The sequence below is a fragment of the Hordeum vulgare genome, chromosome 3H (assembly GCF_904849725.1).
Source record: "Hordeum vulgare subsp. vulgare chromosome 3H, MorexV3_pseudomolecules_assembly, whole genome shotgun sequence".
Lineage (NCBI taxonomy): Eukaryota > Viridiplantae > Streptophyta > Magnoliopsida > Poales > Poaceae > Hordeum > Hordeum vulgare.
The window spans coordinates 435,279,742-435,287,095 of NC_058520.1; positions in this window are offsets into that span (position 1 = coordinate 435,279,742).

Below are 7,354 nucleotides of genomic sequence, written 5' to 3' on the forward strand. Positions count from 1 at the left end.
CTAAGATGGACGAGTTGATGAATTTGGTTGCTAGTAGAAACGCTACCGTAGATCCTAATGACATGCCACTATCTTCTTTGATTGAGAGTAGCAACGCTAGTTTGGACGTGAATTTTGTTGGTAGGAACAATTTTGGCAACAACAATGCTTTTAGAGGAAACTATGTTCCTAGGCCTTTTCCTAGTAACTCCTCTAACAACTATGGCAATTCCTACAACAACACTTATGGAAATCACAACAAATTACCCTCTGATTTAGAGAGTAATATCTAAGAGTTCATCAACTCTCAAAAGTTTTTCAATGCGTCCATAGAGGAAAAACTACTCAGAATAGACGATTTGGCTAAGAGCATTGATAGGATGTCTTGTGATATTGATGCTTTCAAAGTTAGATGTGCTCCTCCCAAGGTAAACTTGGATGAAACTTTGAAAGCTATATGTGTCTCCATGAATGATAGCAAAGAAAGAACCGCCCAATCGCGCTAGGCATGAATGGTTTAAAAGGGTGCGTTCTAGTGATGCAAATCACGAAGATATTAAAGTGCTTGGTGTGTCTCCTCTTGAATCTTTGTTTTCGCGTGTCAAACCTATTGATGAAGGGGCTGGATATGAATCCACTTTGATTGAAAAACACCCCAATGATTCGGAGTCCACCTATCTTGATGATAAAGGTGTGGAGAGTGGAGTAGAAGAAATCAAAATTTTGGGTAGTAATGAAACTCCCACTTTGGATTTCGAGGAATTCAATTATGATAATTGCTCCTTGTTTGAATGCATTTCTTTGATGCAATCCATTGCGAACTCTCCACATGCTTATAGCCAAAGCAAAGCCTTTACCGCGCATATCGTAGATGCTATGATGAAATCTCTTCAAGAGAAGCTCGAATTAGAGGTCTCTATACCTAGAAAACTTCATGATGAGTGGGAACCTACTATCAAAATCAAGATCAAAAACTATGAGTGCAATGCTTTGTGTGATTTGGGTTCTAGTGTTTCCGCGATTCCAAAGTCTTTATGTGATATTCTTGGTTTTCGTGAGATTGAAGAGTGTTCTCTTAATTTGCATCTTGCAGATTCTACTGTCAAGAAACCCATGGGAAGGATCGATGATGTTCTTATTGTTGCAAATAAGAACTATGTACCCGTGGATTTCATTGTACTTGACATAGATTGCAATCCTTCATGTCCCATTATTCTTGGTAGACCTTTCCTAAGGACTATTGGTGCTATCATCGATATGAAGGAAGGGAATATTAGATTTCAATTTCCTTTAAAAAAAGGGCATGGAGCACTTTCCTAGAAATAAAATAAGATTGCCTTATGAATCTATGATGAGGGCTACTTATGGTTTGAGCACCAAAGATGACTATACGTGATTCCATCACCTTTCGCCTAGCTAAGGGCGTTAAACAAAAGCGCTTGTTGGGAGGCAACCCAACGACTCTATCCTTTTTTCTTTATGTTTTGTGTTTTCCACACTTTCATAATTCTGTTATGATTGTGTTTTTTGTGTTTCTTTTTGCGTTTGTGCCAAGCAAAACCGTTATGATTTGTCTTGGGGATGATCGTTTGGTCATGCTGAAAAGACAGAAACTTTCTGCTCACGAAAAGAAAGAAAAAGTTCTGTAAGATGTTTTGAGTTGATTCTTTTTTCTGCTGATTTCTACGCAAATTCTTCAAACTGTCGTAATTGTTCAGAATTTTTGAAGTACCAGAAGTATACGAAATATACAGATTGCTACAGACTGGTCTGCTGTTAACAGATTATGTTTTTGTTGTGTTGGTTGCTTATTTTGATGAAACTATGGATAGTATCGGGGGGTATTAGCCATGGAATATTGAAGATACAGTAACCCAACATCAGCATAAGTAGAATTTAAGTTTGCTACAGTACCTAAGGAAGTGGTGGTTTGCTTTCTTATACTAATGTTATCACGAGTTTCTGTTTAAGTTTCATGTTGTGAAGTTTTCAAGTTTTGGATGAAGTTCTTATGGACAAAAAATAAAGAGTGGCAAGAGCTCAAGCTTGGGGATGCCCAAGGCACCCCAAGAGATTCAAGGATGCCGTAAAAGCCAAAGCTTGGGGATGCCCCGGGAAGGCATCCCCTCTCTCGTCTTCAATCCATCGGTAACGTTACTTGGGGCTATATTTTTATTCACCACATGTTATGTGTTTTTTCTTGGAGCGTATTGTATCGTATGAGTCTTTTATTTTTGTTGTGTCAAAATCATCCTTGCTGCGCACCTAGAGAGAGAGACATGCACTCACCGTGATTTTGTCGAGCTTCACTTATATCCTTTGGTAGACAATTCACCTCACTTGTGCTTCACTTATATCTTTTTGAGCTAGATACTTTTGCTCTATGTGCTTGACTTATATCTTTTAGAGCATAGCGGTGCGTGTCTTGGTAGTTGATCTATGCTTTGAAAGTAGTCTCAAAAGGGGTAGTTATCGAAAGGGATATGAAAACTTCCACCTTCATGTGCATTGAATAGTTAGAGAAGTTTGATTCATCTCAATTAGTTTTGAGTTGTGGTTGTGGTAATATTGAAGTTATGCTAGTAAGGTGTTGTGGATCTAGAAATACTTGTGTTGAAGTTAGTGATTCCCGTAGCATGCATGTATGGTGAATCGCTATGTGATGAAATCTGAGCATGATTAGTCTATTGATTGTCATCCTTTGCGTGGCGGTCGGGATCGCGCGATGGTTTATACCTACCAACCCTTCCCCTAGGAGTATGCGTTGAATGCTTTGTTTCGATTACTAATAAAACTTTTGCAACAAGTATATGAGTTCTTCATGACTAATGTTGAGTCCATGGTTTAGATGCACTTTCACCTTCCACCATCACTATCTTCTTAGTGCCGTGCAACTTTTGCCGATGCACAAAACCCACCATTAGCCTCCCTCAAAACAGCCACCATACCTACCTACTATGGCTTTTTCAAAGTCATTCCGAGATATATTTCCATGCAACTACCGCCATGACATGTGCCACCACGTCTAAATTGACATTTCATGATCGTAAGATAGCTAGCATGATGTTTCCATTAATGTTTATGCCATGCTAGATCATTGTCACGGTACACTACAGAAGGCATTCCATATAGAGTCATCGTTGCTCTAAGTTTTGAGTTGAAAGTGTGATGATCATCATTGATGGAGCATTGTCCCATGTGAGGAAATAAAAGAGGCCAAAGATGCCCACCAAAAAAAAGGCCAAAGAGCCCACCAAAAAAATGAGAGAAAAAGAGAGAAGGGACAATGCTACCACCTTTCCACACTTGTGCATATTAAGCACCATGATCTTCATGATTAAGAGTCTCTCATTTTGTCACCACCATATAGCTAGTGGGAAATTTTCATTACATAACTTGGCTTGTATATTCCAGTGATAGGCTTCCTCAAAATTGCCTTAGGTCTTCGTGAGCAAGCAAGTTGGATGCACACCCACTAGTTTTCTTTAAGAGCTTTCACATACTCTTAGCTCTAGTGCATCATTTGTATGGCAATCCCTACTCATTCACATTGATATCTATTGATGAGCATCTCCACAGCTCATTGATATGCCTAGTTAATGTGACCATCTTCTCCTTTTTTGTCTTGCAACCTCCACCACACTCCACACCACTTATAGTGCTAAAACCATGGCTCACGCTCATGTATTGCGTGAGAGTTGAAAAGGTTTGAGAAAGTAAAGGTGTGAAACAATTACTTGGCCAATATCGGTTTTGTGCATGATTTAAATTCGTTGTGCAATGATGATAGAGCATAGCCAGACTATATGGTTTTGTAGGGATAACTTTCTTTTGGCCTTGTTATTTTGAAAGTTCATGATTACCTTGCTAGTTTGCTGAATTATTATTGTTTCCACGTCAATAGCAAACTATTGTTTTGAATCTAATGGATCTGAACATTCACGTCACATAAGAGGAGTTACAAAGGACATCTATGCTAGGTAGCATGAAATCATCAAAAATTCATTCTTTATCACTTCCCTACTCGAGGACGAGCAGGAGTTAAGCTTGGGGATGCTTGATACGTCTCAAACATATTTATAATTTTTGATGGTTTCATGCTGTTATCTTGTCATCTTTGGATGTTTTATGTACCTTTTATATCTTTTTTGGGACTAACTTATTAATTCAGTGCCAAGTGCTAGTTCCTGTTTTTCTGTGTTTTCGGCTCTTTTCAGATCTGATTTTGGATCGGAGTCCAAACGGAATAAAATCCCCAAAATAATTTTTTCCCGGACGGAACAAGATCAGGGGCTTGAGGGCCAAGCCAGGAAGGCTAAAGGGGGCCCACAAGCCCCCTAGCCGCCACCAGGGGGCGGCGGCCAGCAGGCTTGTGGCCTCCCTGGCGCCCCCTGACCTACCTCCTTCGCCTATATATTCCCTAAAATACAGAAAAAAATCAAGGGATCCACGAAAATACTTTTCCGCCGCCGCAAGCTTCCGTTTCCGCGAGATCTCACCTGGAGACCCTTCCCGGTGCCCTGCTGGAGGGGACTTTGGAGTTGGAGGGCTTCTACATCAACATCATCGCCCCTCCAATGACTCGTGAGTAGTTCACTTCAGACCTACGGGTCCGTAGTTAGTAGCTAGATGGCTTCTTCTCTCTCTTGGATCTTCAATACAAAGTTCTCCATGATCTTCATGGAGATCTATCCGATGTAATCTTCTTTGGCGGTGTGTTTGTCAAGATCCGATGAATTGTGGATTTGTGATCAAATTATCTATGATTTATATTTGAGTCTTTGCTGATTTCTTATATGCATGATTTGATATCCTTGTAATTCTCTCTGAGTCTTGGGTTTTGTTTGGCCAACTAGATCTATGATTCTTGCAATGGGAGAAGTGCTTGGTTTTGGGTTCTTACCATGTGGTGACCTTTCCCAGTGACAGTAGGGGCATCAAGGCACACATCGTGTAGTTGCCATCAAGGGTAATAAGGCGGGCTTTGTCATAGATATGAGATTGTCCATCTACATCATGTCATCTTGCTTAAGGCGTTACTCTGTTCTTTTGGAGTTAATACACTAGGTGCATGCTGGATAGCGGTCGACATGTGGAGTAATAGTAGTAGATGCAGAAAGTATCGGTCTACTTGTTTTGGACGTGATGCCTATAGATATAATCATTGCCGTAGATGACGTCACGACTTTGCACGGTTCTATCAATTGCTCGACAGTAATTTGTTCACCCACCGTCTACTTGCTTTCATGAGAGAAGCCACTAGTAAACACTACGGCCCCCGGGTCTATTCACACCTATCGTTTCCACTTTCGCTTTTACTTTGCTTTCATACTTTGTTGCTTTTAGTTCTCACTTGGCGAACAATCTATAAGGGATTGACAACCCCTTCATAGCGTTGGGAGCAAGCTTTTTGTATTTGTGCAGGCACTTTTGAGACTCCTTCACTGGATCAATACCTTGGTTCTCAAAACTGAGGGAAATACTTACCACCGCTGCGCTAAATCACCCTTTTCGCTTCGAGGGAACACTAATGCAAGGCTCCAAGGCCGCGGGGAAATCCTTTGCACATTTTCCTAGGAAGTCCCTAAAGTCGTAGCCATAGCAGAAGGATTCCTGGTGCCGTTGCTGAGGAGAATCAAGACGTCTCCTGTCAGCACGTATTTCTGGCGCCGTTGGAAGGTCTTTTGTTGCAGTAGCAGTGGCACATGTCATGGTGGTAGTTGCATGGTCATATATCTTGGAATGACTTTGAAAAAGCCATAGTAGGTAGGTATGGGGGCTATTTTGAGGGAGGCTAATGGTGGGTTTTGTGCACCGGCGAAAGTTGCACGACACTAAAGAAGATAGTGATGGTGGAAGGTGAAAGTGCATCTAAACCATGGACTCAACATTAGTCATGAAGAACTCATATACTTGTTGCGAAAGTTTTATTAGTAATCGAAACAAAGCATTCAACGTATACTCCTAGGGGAAGGGTTGATAGGTATAAACCATCGCGCGATCCCGACCGCCACGCAAAGTATGACAATCAATAGACTAATCATGCTCAGATTTCATCACATAGCGGTTCACCATACGTGCATGCTACGGGAATCACTAACTTCAACACAAGTATTTCTAGATCCACAACACCTTACTAGCATAACTTCAATATTACCACAACCACAACTCAAAACTAATTGAGATGAATCAAACTTCTCTAACTATTCAATGCACATGAAAGTGGAAGTTTTCATATCCCTTTGGATAACTACCCCTTTTGAGACTACTTTCAAAGCATAGATCAACTACCAAGCCACTCACCGCTGTGCTCTAAAAGATATAAGTGAAGCACATAGAGCAAAATCAACTAGCTCAAAAGATATAAGTGAAGCACATGTGAGCTGAATTGTCTACCAAAGGATATAAGTGAAGCTCGACAAAATCACGATGAGTGCATGTCTCTCTCTCTAGGTGTGCAGAAAGGATGATTGTGACACAACAAAAATAAAAGACTCCTACGATACAAGACGCTCCAAGGAAAACACATAACATGTGGTGAATAAAAATATAGCCCCAAGTAACGTTACCGATGGATTGAAGACGAAAAGAGGGGATACCTTCCCGGGGCATCCCCAAGCTTAGGATTTTACGACATCCTTGAATCTATTGGGGTGCCTTGGGCATCCCCAAGCTTGAGCTCTTGCCACTCTTTATCTTTTTGTCCATAAGAACTTCACCCAAAACTTGAAAACTTCACAACACAAAACTTAAACAGAAACTCGTGATAACATTAGTATAAGAAAGCAAACCACCACTTCCTTAGGTACTGTAGCAAACTTAAATTCTACTTATGTTGATGTAGGGTTACTGTATTTTCAATCGTCCATGGCTAATACCCCCCGATACTATCCATAGTTTCATCAAAATAAGCAACCAACTCAACAAAAACAGAATCTGTTAATAGCAGACCAGTCTGTAGCAATCTGTATACTTCATATACTTCTGGTATTCACAAATTCTGAAACATTACGAAAGTCTGAATAATTTGCGTAGCAATCAGCAGCAAAAAGAATCAACTCAAAAGCTCTCACAGAAAAAAATAACTTTCCGTGAGGCGAAAGTTTCTGTCGTTTCCAGCATGACCAAACGATCATCCCCAAGACTAATCATAACGGTTTTGCTTGGCACAAACGCAAAAAGGAACACAAAAAACACAATCATGACAGAATTATGAAAGTGTGTAAAACACAAAACAGAAAGAAAAAGGATAGATTCGTTGGGTTGCCTCCCAACAAGCGCTTTTGTTTAACGCCCTTAGCTAGGCAAAAGGTGATGGAATCACGTATAGTCATGTTTGGTGCTCAAACCATAAGTAGCCCTCATCATAGATTCA